The 21,618-nt window shown below is 41.6% G+C and overlaps 1 long non-coding RNA gene across 3 annotated transcripts in view; it reads right to left on the reverse strand.

Moving 5' to 3' along the window:
* Nucleotides 1–230: 230 nt before the first annotated feature.
* The window catches only part of LOC126284556 (uncharacterized), a 395,186-nt gene continuing 373,798 nt past the window's right edge, over nt 231–21,618 (reverse strand). For all 3 annotated transcript variants that reach the window (XR_007551498.1, XR_007551499.1, XR_007551500.1), the window contains exon 4: nt 231–465. This is a non-coding gene — a long non-coding RNA (uncharacterized LOC126284556). The remainder of the gene's footprint in view (nt 466–21,618) is intronic.

The following is a 21,618-nucleotide window of genomic DNA, read 5'->3' on the forward strand; positions in this document are numbered from 1 at the left end:
GAGTCTTGTTTCTTGACTCCATGCTTCTTCTTTCCCCTTGCCAGAGAAGTACCGCTGACAAAATAAACTTATTCATTTCGACACAAATTTGTTCTCACCTACCTGTAACATCGTAGAACTGTTTCATACTCGTGAGGAGCTGCAAAATGATGCAAGGAAAAAGCGGTCAAGGAGGTGTAGAGGAAGAGAAACTGGAAAACAAACGTAACAAACACGACTAGTGTATCAGCATTTATTTTAATCAAGCCGGAGGCTTTGTAAACAGGTTTGTCAGTATAGAAGGCAAAAAATAATTTCAAATGAGACGAGAATTGAGAAGTTGCAGTAGAATGTGTGCTGTCTATGATTAACACTCTTCCTTCACTGTCCTCCAGCACGGAATCTACGCAGAAACAGTGCCCGGTAACATACTTGGTTCTTCACAGCTGATGAAGCATGATCAAGGCGCGTTGAAGGAGTATTCACCTGCAACAGAATATAGTACACTAGTTAAAAAACGAGAAGTACAGGAAATTTCATAAAAAATTATTAGGTTTTGCAGCAGATGTTTTTTTGGTAGAAATATCTTCGTTATACGACACTGATAATCCAAAACATTATGACCACTGCCCACTGCGACGCTGGATGCCGCCTGGTGTCGTTTCGGGCACGTGACTGGATAAGAAAATTATGTAAGCGGAGCAGATATGGATTGGGGATCACCTAGCGAAGACACGAGCTGCAAACGGGGAAGCCACCTTGACAAACGGCTGGTTATTATTACGCAAAGCCTGTGAACGAGTATCTCGAAAACGGTGAAACCGGTCGATTGTTCATGTGCTACCGTCGTGAGCTTCTACGGAAAGAGGTAGTTGGCCACAGAAACTACCATTAGGCTTTTAATGGTTTGACATCCACGACTCTTCACGGAACTTGGGGCCGGAGGCATGTCCGCTCTGTTAATGTAGGATAGATGGTGATCCGTAGCATCTCTGCCAAAAGAACACAATACTGGCGCACCGTTCCTCGTACTTTGTTGAACATGGAGCTCCGCAGCAGATCACCCTCACCTACTCACATGTAGGCCTAACGAAATCGTCAATTACGATCCGATCGTCGATTAAGGGAAATGCCGGCTCTTCTGGTAAATCACATATTTGCTACACTGGGTTGATGGTCATCTCCACACACGCCGTCATCGAGGTGAACGGAGGCTCGAGACGTCCAGCGCGATAGACGCAGGCTGGTGGGAGCAGTATTATGCTGTGGGAGACAGTCTGCTGCGCTTGCATGGGACGTGTGCTAGTAATCGAAGACACACTAACAGTTGTGAACCAGCTGTATCTCTTCATGCTTGATGACATCCCCGACTGCGATGTCATCTTTCAGTCGTATAATGGTCCGTGTCGGAGCCAGTGGCTTGAGGAGCATTATAATGAATACACGTAGATGTCTCGGCGACCAAATTAGCCTGATGTAAATGCTATGGAACCCATCTGGGTCGCTGTCTGGCGACATCACAGGGTGCGAAAATCAGCGACCCGTTAATGGTTCAAATGGCTCTGAGAGCACTATGGGACTTAACTTCTGAGGTCATCAGGTTAAGAACTACATAAACCTAACTAACCTTAGAACATCACACACATCCATGCCCGAGGCAGGATTCGAACCTGCGACCATAGCGGTGGCGCAGTTACAGACTGTAGCGCCTAGAACCGCTCGGCCACTCCGGCCGGCCGACCTGTTATTTACGTGAATTACATGACCTGTGCGGACGTCTAATGCCATATACCTTCACAATCCTGCGAAGGAACTGTAGGATCCCTGATGCGCAGAATCAGTAATGTATTTTGTTCTAAACATGGACAAATATGCTTTCAAGCAGATGGTCACAATGTTTTAGCTCATCAGTGTAAGTCGTCAGCTGTATTAAACGCTCCATGAGAAAATGAACTGAATCTAGGTACTAAAATTCAGAACATAGAAATACAACAGAACTAAAAAGTAATTTCGAATACTTCTCAGAAAGTTATCTCTTGAAATATTATAAGAATGTTTTGTCAGAACACTTCAGTTAAATATACAATAACAGTGGCCAGTTAAATATACAATAACAGTGGTTTACGTGTTTTCTATGGTGTTTTCGTCGTATGGGAAGTGTGCAGCAAAACACTTCTACATCTACATCTACATTTATACCCCGCAAGACACCCAACGGTGTGTGGCGGGGGGCATTTTACGTGCCACTGTAATTACCTCCCTTTGCTGTTCCAGTAGCGTATGGTTCGCGGGAAGAACGACTGCCGGAAAACCTCAGTGCGCGCTCGAGTCTCTCTGATTTTACATTCGTGATCTCCTCGGGAGGTATACGTAGAGGGAAGCAATATATTCGATATATCATCCAGAAACGCACCCTCTCGAAACCTGGATAGCAAGCTACACAGCGATGCAGAGCGCCTCTGTTGCAGAGTCTACCACTTGAATTTGCTACACATCTCCGCCCCCCTAAAGCTATCACGCTTACCAAATAACCCTGTGACGAAACGCGCCGCTCTTCTTTGGAGTATAAGTATCAGTCCTAAGAAAGTGGATGTAATATTGCGCATCACAAGCTTCTGTTGCAAATGTTGAAGTAATCATTATACTTTCTTTATGCCAAGCTAACAGATACCGTAATACCAGTCGATTTATTCACTGTATTGCTCAAAATTGTACTGTATCAAGTTGCAGGAAGATTCTTCTGATGAACAGGTCTCTCTAAACTGAGAGAGCAATAGCAATAGGTACGAATTATTAAGAATTTGTTACGTTAGCAATTAAGGCCATTTTGAATAAATTTTGAGTTATAACTTTGCTATAATTTCTGATAGCTGAATTAGTAACTCCACATAACATACTGATAGTAATTGTGTTTTTTATAGATTTTTTTATTTTTAATTGACTTTCATGGTAAAAACGATTAAAAATTTTCTAAAATCTGAGAAGGTAGTAAATAGTTCGTATTTTATCTCTGTTAGAACTTAGAGTGGGTTCGAAAATGTTGAACCCCTTCTACAGTAAGTACTTGCAACAGTCTTTTGATCTTTTTTGTATTGTGTTTTTCTGTTCAACGTTATCTCGAGCCAGTTTTAACTTAGGCAACTAGTTCGCACTATTATTTGAGACGTTCTGTTTCTGGATACGAGTCCCACTCTTCCAGAGTGGTGTGACTACAGGTTATTATAATCTTGTATGAGCTGCTGGTGAGTTCTTGACATTCTGCTTTTGTGTTGTTTATTATGTACCATGATTCGCTGTTGTAATTGCCTAGATTTGATTCATCATTTTTTGTTCCGCAGCTTTATCGGTAGATTAATGTATGTATATATCTGTATGGTTCACAAATATGGATATGCATGACACGGTTTTTCGTGTGGTTTTACGTGTGAAAGTATTTTTATGGGATAGAAATAGGTGCCTGACGTAAATTTTCCATAAGGCTGTTTTTGCCTCTACTTCATGTTTGTAATTTCTTATACACTTATTGGCTGTTATCTCTGAATATATGTCAAAAGAATATCTTTCACATTCACTAAGAGCCCAAAACGTTGGCGTTTACTTACCTCTTACCTCTATCAAAGGCAGTTTTTGTGTGATGTTGCTGGCTATGAGCGTGTTCCAATATCCCATCCACTTCTAAGATTTTGTACTTTTCCGTCACTTTATTTGATTTTATAAATTTATATTTCTGACTAGCAGTAAACTAAGAATTTTGACAAATTTTCATAGAGTTTGTCCAGAGTAAGCAGCAACAGCTGTGTGTGAGTGGAACTGTTGTTGTAGAGGTGGTCTTCAGTCCGCATATTAGTTTGATGCAGCTCTCCAAACTGCTCTATCCTGTGCAAACCACTTTATCTCCGATTCACTAGTGTGACCTACGTCTTCTTGAACCTGCTTACTGTATTCATCTATTGGTCTCCCTCTACAGTCTTTCTTCCCCCACTTTCCTCGAATACCACATTTCTAATCCCTTGATATCCCAGAATGTGTCGCATCAACCGATCCCTTCTTATAAAGCTGTGCCACAATTTCCTTTTCTCCCCAATTCTATTGAGTACCTCCTCAACAGTTTCATGATCTGCCCATCTAATTTCCAATACTTTCCTGTAGCACCACATCTCAAAAGCGTCCTTTCTCTTCTTGTCTGAACTGTTTACCGATCAAGTTTCACTTCCATACAAGACTACACTCCAGACCAATGCCTAACAAGTAAATTTAAGTTTGTGTTAACAAGTTCCTCTTCTTCAGAAACTCTTATCGTGCCACTGCCAGTCCAGTTTTGTATCGTTTCTCCTTCGGCCTGCATCAGTTATTTTACTGCTCGATAGCAAAACTCATCTACTACTTTTAGTGTCTCATTTCGTAATATAATTCACAAAACTAGAGTTGCGTTCTACGAAAACTAATGTTCAGTAGTTTCGGTGAACTACGTAAATGACGTAGTAAATTGTGTGATTATCGGTAATATTGGCAGCACTATTAGGGAAAGGAACATAAATGAATGTGTAAGAGTGAAAGTGGCAGCCAACGAATTATCTTCCTTTTTTCTTTTGTTTGGCTGTTTGTTTTGGACCTAACTAGAGCCGTATATTTCCCAGAGTTAGGCCATTGTGTATTTTATATCCCTACAGAACATAAACTGCATTTTATAATTAATAAAAATCAGCTGACTGCGGAATTCCTACTGTTTTACGTAACCAAAGCAATTTCTTTTGATACAAGTAGAGTTTACATGCAGAATTATATATCTAATTATTGTTATTTTGAACTCAGTAGAAAGCTCTTCATCATGATCAAAGGCAAGAGTTTCCTGTTATGATTGCTAAATGCGAAAGTTGTTTATAAATAACAGAAACATGTTTTATATTCGTTCGAGGAAGTACTGAAGCGGTGTTTGATGTACTTTTCCTCTGCAGTGTTTTTTTAAATTTTATCTTTTTGTTGATAAGATTGCGTTTTCTAGTTCTATACGATACAGCTATATTGTTTTCCTTATTTTTACTACAACATCCCCCTGTTTCACGTTGCAAATCAACAATGTTCTAACAAAAGCTGAATTAGATATTGACAGTCTCAATTTAACTATAAATACAGTTTGCTCTTAAGTAATAGTCACGAGGATAACCATGCAGAACAAAAATATTCCTTAGGTTACCGGGCCACTTGTACAGGGTGAAAAGTATTTAAACAGACAAACTTTGGGAGGTTGAAGGTGACATTAAAACAAATATTTTTCCCTAATGTAATTTCTTCCTCTGAGGATTATTTAAACCGGTGGAGGCCATATTACGCTCTTAAGTTGTTAGAGGGCGTATTACGCTCTTCAGTTGTAGGCAACGGCTGTCGACCAGTGTAGTAGTGCATTGTCTGTGTTTACTAACGGAGCGATATACCTGGAGTGAGTACACTGATATGGTTGGTGCGTACTACGTAGCGCACCACAACGGACGAGCTGCACATTGGGTTTATCAACAACAATATCCTAATCGCCGTATCCCGCATATTCGACCTTTGCTGCTGTGTACCAACATCTGCGTGACATCGGGTGATTTAGCAGATGACCAGGACAGGGACGCCGTCGCACGGTAAGAACGCTGCAATTTGAGGAAGCTGTCTTGCGGCATGTGGAGCGGGATCCTTCAATCAGCACTCGTACAATTGCACGTAACATGGGGACGAATCAGACGAATGTAAGAACAGTCTTTCAAGAGCAATTTTTACGTCCATTTCACTAACAGTGTGTCCACAACCTGGAACCAGTTGATTATCCATCCAGAGCACAGTCCTCGCGGTGGTACCTGGAATAGTATGAAATGCATCCTACATTTCCATCCTCTGTGTTGTTTACCGATGTTATTTACCGAGCATGATGAAGTATTTAACATGCACAATTCGCATGTTTGGATTGAGGATAACCCACATACTACAGTTACTAGCGCTCATCAAGTGCAGTTCTTCGTTAATTTGCGGGTCGGTGTTGTTGGGGGACTGTTTAATTGGCCCGTATCTGCTACCTAGTCCATTAAATTACAGGCACTATTACTATTCCCGCCAGGGCATTGTCAGAGTTGCTGGAAGACGTCCCGCAACGCATGTGGTCCCAACATGACGGGGCGCCGGCGCATTTCAGTCGTCGTGTGCGTCGATTCCTGGACCGACGGTTCTCAGAAACGTGGATTGGCAGAGGTGGTCCTGTACCATGGCCTGATCGATCCCCAGATATTTCGCCTCTGGACTTTTTTTGTATGGGGAGAGCTGCACAACCTTGTTTATGCAACTCCTATTACATCAGAAGAGGATCTGGTTGCCCGGGTAGTAGCAGCAGCAGGAACAATTCAGGATAATCCTGGGGATTTTGCCCGTGTCAGACAGAACATGATCCGACGGTTTAACCTTTGTTTGCGTGTCAATGGAGCCATTTTTGAAAATCTACTGTAAGTGAAATTGGGGTGTATTAATGTGTTGCCCCTTGGTCATAAGAAAATGGAAAAGTGTTTGTTGGTTTAGTTAATTTGCCACCAGAGAAATCTGCCTCTACCGGTTTAAATAATCCTCATATGAAACAATGACATTAAGGAAAAATATTTGTTTTGATGTCCCCTACAACCTCCCAGAGTTTGTCGGCTTAAATACTTGTCACCCTGTATATCCTCACACAGCTTCTAGACGGTTCACCGTCAGTTCTTAGAGAAATCCCTTAAGACACTTGTCTCATACGAAAAGAAAGCGGTGGTTAAGAGGTAACGCCATATGGGTAACCAAAACACGTAACATAAAGGAAACGCGTGTACCACATTAAGCCAAAGCAACTACGCAAACTACCGTAGTCTACGCTTACTTGTGATAGTCTATGGTAGTCTACGATAGTTTTATACATTCTTGGAAATGGAAAAAAGAACACATTGACACCGGTGTGTCAGACCCACCATACTTGCTCCGGACACTGCGAGAGGGCTGTACAAGCAATGATCACACGCACGGCACAGCGGACACACCAGGAACCGCGGTGTTGGCCGTCGAATGGCGCTAGCTGCGCAGCATTTGTGCACCGCCGCCGTCAGTGTCAGCCAGTTTGCCGTGGCATACGGAGCTCCATCGCAGTCTTTAACATTGGTAGCATGCCGCGACAGCGTGGACGTGAACCGTATGTGCAGTTGACGGACTTTGAGCGAGGGCGTATAGTGGGCATGCGGGAGGCCGGGTGGACGTACCGCCGAATGGCTCAACACGTGGGGCGTGAGGTCTCCACAGTACATCGATGTTGTCGACAGTGGTCAGCGGAAGGTGCACGTGCCCGTCGACCTGGGACCGGACCGCAGCGACGCACGGATGCACGCCAAGACCGTAGGATCCTACGCAGTGCCGTAGGGGACCGCACCGCCACTTCCCAGCAAATTAGGGACACTGTTGCTCCTGGGGTATCGGCGAGGACCATTCGCAACCGTCTCCATGAAGCTGGGCTACGGTCCCGCACACCGTTAGGCCGTCTTCCGCTCACGCCCCTACATCGTGCAGCCCGCCTCCAGTGGTGTCGCGACAGGCGTGAATGGAGGGACGAATGGAGACGTGTCGTCTTCAGCGATGAGAGTCGCTTCTGCCTTGGTGCCAATGATGGTCGTATGCGTGTTTGGTGCCGTGCAGGTGAGCGCCACAATCAGGACTGCATACGACCGAGGCACACAGGGCCAACACACGGCATCATGGTGTGGGGAGCGATCTCCTACACTGGCCGTACACCTCTGGTGATCGTCGAGGGGACACTGAATAGTGCACGGTACATCCAAACCGTCATCGAACCCATCGTTCTACCATTCCTAGACCGGCAAGGGAACTTGCTGTTCCAACAGGACAATGCACGTCCGCATGTATCCCGTGCCATCCAACGTGCTCTAGAAGTTGTAAGTCAGCTACCCTGCCCAGCAAGATCTCCGGATCTGTCCCCCATTGAGCATGTTTGGGGCTAGATGAAGCGTCGTGTCACGCGGTCTGCACGTCCAGCACGAACGCTGGTCCAACTGAGGCGCCAGGTGGAAATTGCATGGCAAGTCGTTCCACAGGACTACATCCAGCATCTCTACGATCGTCTCCATGGGAGAATAGCAGCCTGCATTACTGCGAAAGGTGGAAATACACTGTACTAGTGCCGACATTTTGCATGCTCTGTTGCCTGTGTCTATGTGCCTGTGGTTCTGTCAGTGTGATCATGTGATGTATCTGACCCCAGGAATGTGTCAATAAAGTTTCCCCTTCCTGGGACAATGAATTCACGGAGTTCTTATTTCAATTTCCAGGAGTGTAATTCTACACTCAGCATAACCTTATTTAATGCGTTTATATTCAGTACCAATATATCAAAACGAAGCAGTGCTGAGAGGGCTCAGCAAGTTCGGCTGGTGGAGTGGCAGCCTGCAGTGAAGAGACGTGCGCGGTGCGTTTCCCAGCCCGTTAGGGTTGTCCGCCCCCGCGCAGAGAGCGGCGTGTTGACAGTGTGTGGTGAGCCGCGGGGGCGGTGCGTGTGCAGGGGGCGGCGGAATGGTAGGGCAGCGAAAGGGAAGGGGGCCCCAATGGCCACCGCACAGCCTGCTTCAAAAACAATAACGCGCTGCCATCGTCCCCGGGCCCTGTTATACAAGACATCGCTGCAGCAGTACAAAACGTACCACTCTCTAGTAATGTGTGGTCGTGCATCTACCGACATACAAAGGCGTAAGTGAATTATGCACAAATTTCGTCCTCGGATAATAATCTGATCTTCGTGTCATAACGAAGGACATTTATTGGCTAAGGCCTACCACTGTTGTCTTGTTTCCACTTTTCTAGTTCCCTATCAAGGCGATGTTAGGAATCATAACAACAAAAATGCCGAATTCAAGTGATAATATTGGAGACAATGGGTGAAACTAAACGAAGACAACAGTAAAAACAACAATGACATTATTCAACAGCGTCATTCTGTACAGTCTGGATGCTTCACCCAGTCAGATCCACAATTTCAGCCACAAGAGATGAAGTCTGGCATTTCTAAGAGCTTTGTTTGGAAAATTACGGGACACAAACGGACGAACCATGGGAAGAGCACCTACATTCCCCACTTTCGATAATGAGGAGAGGCTACCAAAGCAGCGACACTTCACTTACTCCAATGACAATAGTAACAGTAAGGAAGGTGCTGTTTGCAGTAACAGGATGATAAAAGCCGGTAGAAGGGAAACTCTTTACTACTGCCACACATGTTCCACTAAACCAGAACTCTGTCCAAGTGAATGCTTCGAAAAGTTCCACACCTTGAAGAATCATAAGGCCCAAGTGACGAGATACATCAAATGAAAGACAAAACGTGACACATCTCGAGTTATAATGTATGTGTAATTGGTTTTATTGTTTAGCTTGGAGTTGGTATAATTTCATTATATGTGACAGGCGTTACTTTCAGTGTAAACATTACGAGTGCAGTGACGGCATCGAGATATTGAGGGAGTGATATACTTTCAGACATTCAGAAATTCTTAAGGAAACGACTGCAGTGATGTAACGGTTGATAACGTTGGCGGTGAAACCTTTGGCAAAAATATCAGAGAAACGAGCTGAAATTGAAAATCAAGATGAGTGGTGTCGGCTGTGACAGTGTAAAGATCGCCAAGCGCTCTCATGGCAGTCCCCGTCATTGTTTCAAGCCTTTTCACTGTTTACATGCCTCCACAGAAGGTATTCACTTAAACAGTAGCACGTACACGCCTTTCCCTAGTTTTTCAAGGTTTTCCTAAGCCCCTTCTCATTTGTTAGAATTTAGCGTTTATATTATAGTTACAACATTCGTAGCTGTCGTATAAAGTAGGGCCAATAGGAATTATGTTCAATGGCCCACCTACATTTTTTTATTGGAAATTCTTAGCTTGATTCTCTCACCGTAACTACAGTCGTTATTTAGCCTAGGGGATGAGGAATGGTTTGATGCACCAATTGTAGTGTAATCTTCGCTTTGTTTGTATTTGCGATTTGAATCGTTTGCATGTTAATTTACTGAGACGAAAATGATTTCTGACAAATTGATTAGATGAATGTTTAAAACCACATAAAACCACAATCAGGTCGCCCATTGTACTGTACCTATGGCACATCTGTTCTGGGTGTCGTTAATGTCACTGACAGTTGTCCGGAAGTCGGAACGCCACAAAATAGTAATACATCATATTTTACTGTTAGGCTTTGAAAACAGTTTAAAATTATGTGCTTAAAATGGTTCAAAAGTTGTGAATAAATTCTACTTTGAAAAATTCTTCTCAGTTTAGTGTATGCGCTCAGGAAATTTATCGAACTTACGATGTGTTCCTACTCAAAACTTCGTACTATCGAAAACATGAGTTATAGAAGGTTGTGGATACCCCATTTTGTAGGAAAATGTTTCATCTTTCCATTGTTATCACTGTTATAGTACGAAAGGGTGATTTCAGTTCAGAAGACTAGGTACTTATCTAACGAATCTGTAGCAGAATCTGAAAGATAAAATTTTGTCATACAGCAGAGACATTATAGATTGCTTATCAGGTAAAAAAAAATGGTTCAAATGGCTCTGAGCACTATGGGACTTAACATCCGTGGTCATCAGTCCCCTAGAACGTAGAACTACGTAGACCTAACTAGCCTAGGGACATCACACGCATCCATGCCCAAGGCAGGATTCGAACCTGCGACCGTAGCGGTCACAGGACTCCAGGTGAATGAAGCGTCTAGAACCGCACGGCCACACCGGTCGGTTATCAGGTAAAATTATAAACGAATAGAGTAGCAAGGTATAGCATAGTAAACGAGGCAAGCTATATGGGCAACATATTTATATCGATCATCGACAGATGACAACGTTCTTCACTTCGTTTGTGCAGCAGTCCTCGGTTGAAGTGCAAACACAGAAAAGGTAAAGCTGCGGTATTTCGTCATCAACATAAATATTTTATGCCAGTAGCTGTAACGGAAGCAATTAAGCCAATATTTCAGAGGCCTGATGCACTGCATACTCCTCAGAAATTGTCTTCATAGTTGTATCGAGAATCAAAATGAAATTTTAAACAACCTCATATGGGCTCATGTCCATAAGAGTGTTTTTGTTGGGATAAAATCTTTGTAATGGAGTTTAGTTACGCTGTTATGTCATTTAATGGTGCTCATCTGGGTAGGTAAATATGTTCCCAGTGGTAATACCGTTGAAGATCTTCAACTTCCGAAACAAATGCAAGTAGCCACGTTCAGTATATTTCTGGATGCAATACCAAGGATGTAAAAAACAGAATTGTTCTTGGTGAGGAACACGGAGCTGAAGATGACCTTCATTACTCTTTAGGACACTTCCGATTACAAAATTACAGTTATTTGTGAATTTTCATAATAAACTACTTTAATCGTGTTTTCTAGCATTTCACTTATTAACCGTTGCATGAACCTTTATCTCACAACCGACACAATCAATTACATTCAAATTTCCGTAAATGATTATTAGTTAAAAGTAGCCACTGAAGTAGTAAAATGACAGTAATCGGTTATTCTCTGAATCAAAGGGTGTTAGATGGAAGTCTTCCTATTAAAAACGGATTGAATGCGTAATAACATAAATGTTGCACCAACAATAAAGAACATTAATTCCTCTTCAGCCAACTGACAGCGTAAATTTAAAACTGATGTAATAATTTTAAAGTTCTAGCTGCAATAGGTCCAGAAATAAAATTACTCGTAGACGAATTTAGAAACTTTTACACTGATGAGATAGGGCGTTCCAAGACGCCAAGTGCTGTCAGTTGCAATATGTTAATGATATGGAAATTAGGTAGCTACGAAGAATATACACACGTACTGAAGTTGTGAATGGTTTACCATCAGAACGATTCCATTGGCATAAGTATGAGAATTCTGCAATTCCTTGTGTTTCTTTGTCTGATTAATAACGCTTCAGTTGCAGCTGATAACACGCACAGTTTAAATTTTAAATGGAGAGCATTGCATGTAGGTATCTATATATATAGAAACTATATTTATATTTAAACACTTACAACAATCTTCATTCTTCTCTATCTCACCGGCCGATCTACGTTCTCGATCAGTGAATCCTTCCGTAAAAAGGCATTTAACGCGCGAAAGGGATACCGCATTTAGCGGTACTGGACAGTATAATAACTTAAACGGCACAAGGTTGTCGTCTCCAAATACCTGCAGACTGGAACAAAGCATTGCTAAGGGCATGGTTTTCTAACACAGACGATAATCGAGGTCTTACACGGTGGTCAGCCTCACTGAGTCGCTATGGGTGAAGCGCGCGCTGCGGGCCGGCCTACTCACTAGGGGAGCGGAGTCTCGCGATCGGTTCGAGTCCCGCGCCTTGCAGTGATACGCCGGGCCTCCGGCTGACTCACGCTCCACGCACAACCGCCTCCGCCCCCGCCGCCTCCGCATGAAACATTCATGAGGCGAGGGGCGCCGCGCCCCCGCACGGAGCATGTGCGCCCGATACCGACGGGACGCCGCAAAACAGTCAGCTGTCGCACGCACACAGGTCTGACGGTAACCTATCCGCTTCAGGATTAGCACGTCGTGATACCGTTTTAGGCCTGTCCAGGGTTCGTAAACGGAAACCCATAAGGTACTCTCCTTCAGTAATATCTATAGCATAGTAATATGGCAGTCAACTTCTTCAGGCGGCATCTTTCTTCAGCAGGTGTTTGTCTACTTACTAACAAACATAGATATTTCAGGGGCGGTGGTTCCGGTGCTTATTCTGTCACACACACGTAACCACTGTATCGAGTGCATAACGCAAATGATGACTTTAATGCAATTTATTTACCGACCAGGTCATTTCAGAACCGTGTTCATGGTAGTCAAATATGTAGTTATAAAACCAACAAACGTTACATATGTAACATTCTCCGAATGCAAGGTACATAATTTAAATCAAACAGAACAATTCTGAACACTATAACTGTGTGAAATGCAGGCGCTAATCACTACAAAATGTATTTGTAGTTATTCTGTACTGGTTAGTGCGCGCATTTCACAAAGTTATTGCGTGCAGGATTGTTCTATTGGACTTAAATTATGTACCATGGATTTATAAAAATGTATCATATTTATTTCTTTGTAATTGTATATTTTACTACCGTGGAAGTCCGCAGCTCGTGGTAGTGCGGTAGCGTTCTCGCTTCCCACGCCCGGATTCCCGGGTTCAATTCCCGGTGAGGTCAGTGATTTTCTCTGCCTCGTGATGACTGGGTGTTGTGTGATGTCCCTAGGTTAGTTATGTTTAAATAGTTCTAAGTTCTAGGGGACTGATGACCATAGCTGTTAAGTCCCATAGTGCTCAGAGCCATTTGAACTACCGTGGACTTGCTTCTAGACCAGAACCAGTTGAAAACTAAATTACACTGACTTCAGCTTTTCTACTATGCATTTTCTACACCATATGCTGATACCAGCCAAGACAAGGAGTTTAAATATTTAACCTCTTTACTCAAGATATCGTCCTATCGTTAGAGATCTGTATAAATTCAGATATTTCAGGATATGTCAGCAGATATCCACAGTAATAATTACTTTCCTGGCAAAACCGCACATAGAGGTGGATATCAGAATATACATCTGTAAATACACGCGATTATAATTATTATGCTGTCGAAAGTTAAAGGATATTGGTAACGTTTACAAGTGTTCAATATAAATAATTATTATTGCCGTAAGTCATTTTTATTGGCTATTCGAAGTATAGTACCACTCAGCAGCAGCCTTGCCTGTGAGTCATTCCTTTTCCACTAGCACTAACAGCTGTCAGTTACGCAATTACCGAAAGCTACACAAAGTGATATGAAGACTTTTCTAAGACAATCAATCCTTTTGATCCTTTGCCCAATGTCTGACTGCTGTTTACGTTTCACGGAAGATATAAAAACTGTACAATATGAAATCAGAGAATCTTTCAATATTTCCCTTAAATATATTTATAAGTACACAATGTAACGCTTCTTACATTGAAAAGCGCAGCACATTAAGATAATTTTATATTATAGTGAATTAACGCATATTTTATAACTGAACTACATTATAAACATTTGACAGTATGCAGTATATGACGACTACAACATGTAACAGTTTAATTTGACACCCTGAATTGGCGAAAATATTGCGCTGGAAACGTCACAAAATAGGTTTCAGCAATTACGACAGAAACTATAATTTGCGGAACGCATCACGAAAAGGACCAGCTAAGCTGTAATCAGATATGGTTATGATTCTCATCTACTTCCTCAGTCTATGGTGGTCCTACTCCACAAGACCGAAATTCGAGCATGGTGCAAGCGTACCACCACAGCAACCGCATACTGAACGGATTAGTGTTTTTTCTTACAAAATTTTAATATCTGCAAATGCGGAACCAGAAAAGGGGCTTGCGCATACAAGTGTATGGAACACTTTCGCTATCTTCCCACCCCTTATCCCTCTATCACTTTCGAATGCAATCGAGTATAGCGTACAGTAACCAGAAACAACATTTCACATGTAAGAATTAGGAGGAAAGCGCACGTCAACATTATCGTCATCGTAATCCTTCGTCATCAGCATTATCATCAGACATTTATCGTCTGCTGTTCGAGAATGACTTCTTCTAGACTTTTTCACACATTACAACATTCCGGTTTCGTCACCCAACTTAGTACTGCTTCTTTCTTTATGGCGTCCATCCAGCTTCCATGAGACTGTCCTCTAGGTCTTGAGGAAACCAACACAGTTCTCTTTGGAATCTCTCCCATTATTTTATATCGCTATATTGATTTCATAAGTCACTATTACGTCATTAAACCCTGTTTGTTTCCTGATCCATTTCTTAGTTTTTATGTCTTTTACTTTTGCGCCTAAAATCTACCTTTCCAATGATCTCTGGGCAGCCCTTTCTTACTGGATTGTTTGTGCATTTAGTAACAATTTTTCGCTAAGTTACTACTGCACCTACATACTACATGTATATTTTCCGTTCAACGTACTTTGGTAACTTATTTCTGAATACAGCATTTTGTTTACAAATGATGGCCAAAATACTAAATTCCTGAGTTATAGGACATTCAGTTATGGCTACAGTGACTAGCTTGCGTATTTCAGCTGCACATTGAAAATTTGTGAACTTTTATAGCAAATCAGTAACTAGAGAAGGACTAACTGCTTACGCTCCTCGTTCACCTTGTTTAATACAAGGTGGCAGTTTATCCGTCTTGTTTGGCCAAGATGATGGGAAGTGTAACCTCATTTCTCATAGACAAATGCAGAAACATTGCAATACTCTTGACTTTAGCCGAATGTTTGTGTGTAGCGTGTGCGTATACAGTGGTGTCGAGTGTGTGCGCGCGTTTGCGCGCGCGCGCGCGCGCGCGTGTGTGTGTTTGTGTGTGTGTGTGAAGTGTAAGTAGTGATTAGTGAAGCAATAAATAATATACTACCATTTTCAGATACCATTAATGAAGGTTTTAATATGTAAGTATCGTACACAACATATAAATCAACAAAAGTAGCTGTCGTAATTTGGCCTCAGGTATGAGTTAATTAATTTTGTTATTGTTACCTTCTAGGAAGATGACACGTAAAATATGTATATGAGTTACTTTCTTAGTTGTGTAATAGTTATTTGTGAACTAGTCAATTAGTTTCATTATTACTGATTTCTCCTATGAAGATGACGTGTAAAATACCTGAGAACAAATAAAATAACTCACTAATAGTTCACTGAGAGATTTAGTCAAGCACAATAGAACTCCTGGAGGTTTCACTACTCATATTCAGGTTGGTGAATAAACAGACGTGGACCAATTTCTTGGCTTTCGCATTACAAATGATATCTCTTTGTGTGGTTACATCATGCTGACAGTTTTCCCACTGTCTGTCAGTTACGAAGAACCTATTATTCCACTTTTGAATGTATTTGCATACACTGTAGACAAAATGTAGTCTAAATTGTTCAGAATTCGCTTCACTGGTAAGTTGCAATCGTTATTAGTGCAGAAGATAAGTGTTTTGAATCCTTTATCTGAAGTGCTGTGAATCATTCAAAAGATTCACCGGACATCAGCTTGAATGAACAGTTGCTTCGATCGATAAACAATGCGAGACACACAGGTTTTATGAGGAACAGATTAAGTTGAGCGTTATACTAATCATGTGTAATTGAGCGCTCTGGTGCATGGCAGTTTCAAGTTCTTTTTGAGGAAAAGCAAATTGATTTATCAGAAATTTATGTTTGACATGATTTTGATCACTGCACGCTAGCCAAATGCTAGCTAACAAGTACTTTCGACAAATTTTTAAATAACAACAAAACATCGTTAATTTATGCGATTCAACGTTAACATAAATCCTAGTAAGCGAATGGTGATATTCTGAAGGAATGGACGTTTTTATTTATCGAATTTTATTTAGATTCCGAGACGATTTAGCAGTCATCCTGATCGCAAAAATGTGCTCAATTGGTGAGTGTAACAAATTCCGATAAAATTTTGTTATCTATACTTTTCGTCTACTATCTGTTCAACTAAAGATTCAACAGCTATTTGGTTGCCTTCTGAAATTAGCTTCTGTGGTGTAGACCAGTGAACTACTTCTGCGTGGCATTGCAAACGGAGGTAGTATTTTAAAAGTGATTCCGCAGCTTTGCCACTGCCCCCCCCCCCCCTCCCCAACCTCCCGTAATCTCATCAAGGAACAAAGATACTGCGAAATCAGTTGCGTTATAGTGCCCAATGTTTGTTGTGAGTTATGACAAATCGGATCGAAGGCTGACTCCAAAGGGTTATCTCTCTCTCTAGCGCCGTCTCTCCCTCCCTCCTTCCTCCCCTCTGTCTTCCCCTCTCTCTCTCTCCCTCCCCCCTCTCTCTCTCTCTCTCACCCCTTCTCCCTCCCCCCTTCCACTCACACACATAACCATTCGAATTTGCAACTTCCATAGCAACAATGAATGATTCATAGTTATCGTCTGCCACGATCCATCAATGGGGTGACACTACTTTCACTATTTTCCAGACAACGTTCACTTGCGAAAGAAAGTAGTTATTTATTGTGATGTATTAAAGGCGTTTCTGCGTGTTAACTCTGTAAGAAAGTCTAACGTCCGTCTGTCACCACGGTTAAGAGCCTTTGAAAAATATTTCTCTCGATCTTATAAGTGAAATCCCTTCACGTGTTTGTATTTTTACTGCAGAGTTCTTGAAAATACTATCAATGCAGTAAGAACAGTACAACTATAGTTTATAACATGTAGCCCGATGCATTTAGCGGGGTTAGTGGCGTGTGTTTTATTGAACACACAGATGGCTGTCGTCACGCGTCACGATGATCACAGTTTTGTGTCTTCTGCCTTTCGACAGACTTTTTCCAGCTCATATAATGTTGAATTTCTAGTAAACACGATATCTGACAAGAGACAGTAAAATCCGGCTCGCTATTACATCGCTAGCGTGTAGCCTAAGAAAAATAGAAAAAAGTTGTACCTTAAGCATTTCAGATGGCGTCTGGAATCAATGAGGCTTCTGTCATTTCAATATGTCTTTGTCTGGCACTTCACCGACTTAGGTGTTAGCAATAAACACACCACAGATGAGTTTTTCCAGCTTTTTCAGGCTCTGTGGTAATTATATATTTCTATTGCGTATTCGTTAAATAACGACTGAAATATAAGAGTACGAATTACACGTATATGGGTACGTCCTGATCAAAGCCCAAAGACGACTTACGCTAGACCACGCAGTTGCCCAAGTTGCTGGAGGCGGTTGCACCGCAGTACAGATTCGTACGGGGAGGCGGTAGCCATATCTCAGAGCGTAAGACAAGAGAATTGCCCGCAAGCCCAGAGATAAGGGCCCTAAAGGGAGGACTAAAGGCACAGTAATGTCCCGCAGGCGATTGTTTGAAGGGTCTGGACTCGCCTAAACATTTGGATGATATCTTGGTGGAAAAGCCAGCAATGCCGCGGTATGGTTTCAGTCCAAGATCTTTCTCTCACTAGTAAAATTCCGTCATATTAACAGGAGCCTAATCGAAATTCATTTATATCCCATTTCGGTGTTCGTGTTACTGTTTACAGGGCGATCTGCTGTGTCTGATCCACAGATAATAAAGAAGAACGAGTAACAGTGCCATAACTGGTATGCTACTAATATTTCTACGACATCACAACAGAGTTGCTCCCATGAGCACATCATTACATGTAATCCATAGCGGCAATTTAAATGCGAAAGTAGCTCTGTCTGTTACCCTTTACCGACTGAACCACTTAACCGATTTCAACAAAATTAGGTATGAAGATAGCTTGAAAACCGAAGAAGATCACAGGCTACTTTGGAAAGAATGCAGTGCAATGCATTCATTCATTTGAAGAAAATAACGCGAAATATGGAACAATAACTACTCTTCGAAAGAGCTATGTAGTCTTTGACTTTTTAACTTTATTATATACGTGAAAATAATTTTATCATTTGAAATGTTCTATATAATACTATTCAGCGTAATGACTACAATGGTTATACAATCCTCTACGTGTATAATCCTTACTTCCGTACTAAAAGCAGTCACAAAACCGTTTCACTTAAGCCGCTAAGCATCACACAACACTTATGCATAACTCTAAGAAGCGTACCACTGTGGGTTGCCTTTTTGAGGTATTGCGAATAAAGTTTTTGACCGTCGTCCGTGGGGTCCCGGGTTCGATTCCCGCTCGGGTTGACTTTTCTCTCGCGACTGAAGATGTGTGTTGGCCTCATCATAATTTTACTGTCATCGACGCGCAAATCACCGAAGTCGCATGAAATGAAAGAAACTGCATGAAGCGCTCGAGCTTACCGAACGGGGTCTCTCGCCCGGTAAAGCTATACATCTACATCTACATGACTACTCTGCAATTCACATTTAAGTGCTGGGCAGAGGGTTCATCGAACCACAATCATACTATCTCTCTACTATTCCACTCCCGAACAGCGAGCGGGAAAAACGAACACCTAAACCTTTCTGTTCGAGCTCTGATTTCTCTTATTTTATTTTGATGATCATTCCTACCTATGTAGGTTGGGCTCAACAAAATATTTTCGCATTCGGAAGAGAAAGTTGGTGACTGAAATTTCGTAAAAAGGTCTCGCCGCGACGAAAAACGTCTATGCTGTAATGACTTCCATCCCAACTCGCGTATCATATCTGCCACACTCTCTCCCCTATAACGCGATAATACAAAACGAGCTGCCCTTCTTTGCACCCTCTCGATGTCCTCCGTCAATCCCACCTGGTAAGGATCCCACACCGCGCAGCAATATTCTAACAGAGGACGAACGAGTGTAGTGTAAGCTGTCTCTTTAGTGGACTTGTTGCATCTTCTAAGTGTCCTGCCAATGAAACGCAACCTTTGGCTCGCCTTCCCGACAATATTATCTATGTGGTCCTTCGAACTGAAGTTGTTCGTAATTTTAACACCCAGGTACTTAGTTGAATTGACAGCCTTGAGAATTGTACTATTTATCGAGTAATCGAATTCCAACGGATGTCTTTTTGAACTCATGTGGATCATCTCACACTTTTCGTTATTTAGCGTCAACTGCCACCTGACACACCATTCAGCAATCTTTTCTAAATCGCTTTGCAGCTGATACTGGTCTTCGGATGACCTTACTAGACGGTAAATTACAGCATCATCTGCGAACAGTCTAAGAGAACTGCTCAGATTGTCACCCAGGTCATTTATATAGATCAGGAACAGTAGAGGTCCCAGGACGCTTCCCTGGGGAACACCTGATATCACTTCAGTTTTACTCGATGATTTGCCGTCTATTACTACGAACTGCGACCTTCCTGACAGGAAATCACGAATCCAGTCGCACAACTGAGACGATACCCCATAGCTCTGCAGCTTGATTAGAAGTCGCTTGTGAGGAACGGTGTCAAAAACTTTCCGGAAATCTAGAAATACAGAATCAACTTGAGATCCCCTGTCGATAGCGGCCATTACTTCGTGCGAATAAAGAGCTAGCTGCGTTGCACAAGAGCGATGTTTTCTCATTTCATATTACTGGTATGGGGGCCATCGCAGCCGTGGGTAAGAGCCAGCATTTTTATATTTCTGTCAGGGGACTCCTATATGAGTTTTTCCGCTATTCTCTGAGGAAATCAGCGTAATATTCAGTCTACAATGATTAACAATGACACGTTTGTTTTTGTTCTTTTCGTACTTAGTTCTTGTCAGTTAAGTTCAGTGAAACACATAACTGCTAACGTGGTAATAATTTTACATTTATTTTACGAGAGCTGTTTTTGCTTTTTGTCGCTATTTGCTTCGATCACTACATCACCTAGCTCAGCTTAGCCAACAGCGGCCGAAGTACTTTCAGTACCGGAACAGTAATACGATTCGTACTCCACAAGTAGCTTGCAGTTTTTGACATTAATGAAATGCTGTTCGAAGCATCCATAAAAAACACAATGCACTGCTGCAGGTGAATGAAAAGTTAAATTGGAGGGAGTAGCTTAGATCCTATCAGAAATCGAATAACGAACCTATTCATTTATAATCTAGTGCATACCCAGTAAATTATAGCTTTATTTGTCTAAATATTTATTGCTGTTTCTTCAAAAGACCTACCTTCTTGAATTACTATTTCAGGTTGTTAGGTAGACAAGTGGCGCTACATTATTTCGCATTCTGGTTCATTACATTTCTTCTAACAAAATAAAATGTTTAACATGACTTAATGTATAAATAAAATGAAATTTATATAAATTCACAAAAATATAAATTCTATGTATATACCAATATTTTATTTCTATTCTAAGTACTTTCAAGATTTTATAGTTGTCTCGGAAATACTCTGAGTGTTGCAAATCCGTGTCGTTAGTCGTATAGTAAGTAAGTGTACTAAAATCTAATCTAGTCAGTGTCCTCCATATATTACGTATGTCGACGCTACTATATTCTTCGTGTATCCGTCGGTTTAGGATTACACTAATTCTTGTACAAAATACTGTGACTAAATTTGTAATATTACACAAAACTACCGATCACATTCTAGCAAATTTAAATATAAACAAATATATATATATATATATCCTGAAAGAGTTTAAACACAAAAGTTACGGTGCACTATGTTCGGATCACTGTATGCCCTTGTCTCAACTGATGAAAAGGTATTGTACATGGTAACAGGTTGCTAAATGACAAAATAGAATGTAACAGTGCAAACTTCTTCACAATATTTCCGAATGTGGAATGCTGGTTTTGATAATATAAAAAGTTAACTGAAATAAAAATATCTTGATATTAGTGAGTAAACAACAAATACCAAATAATGATAATGTTTACAGTGAGATCATTGAGATCAATTATGCACATACATAAAAACATTATTTTCATAGTTTGTAGTATTTTAACAATGGAAGTAAGTGAACCTTGGCTGATAGGTTTCCTTGGACTGTAAACATGTGAATGTGAAAGTGCTAAGTGATGGTGTCTTATTATTGCGCCCTGTGTGCCAGGTAAATAAACTTCTAGCAGAAAGGTATGTAAAGAGATAACTGTGTAAGCTTATTTGTCCGTCGCTGACATAC

Source organism: Schistocerca gregaria, chromosome 8 (genome assembly GCF_023897955.1).
Source record: "Schistocerca gregaria isolate iqSchGreg1 chromosome 8, iqSchGreg1.2, whole genome shotgun sequence".
NCBI lineage: Eukaryota > Metazoa > Arthropoda > Insecta > Orthoptera > Acrididae > Schistocerca > Schistocerca gregaria.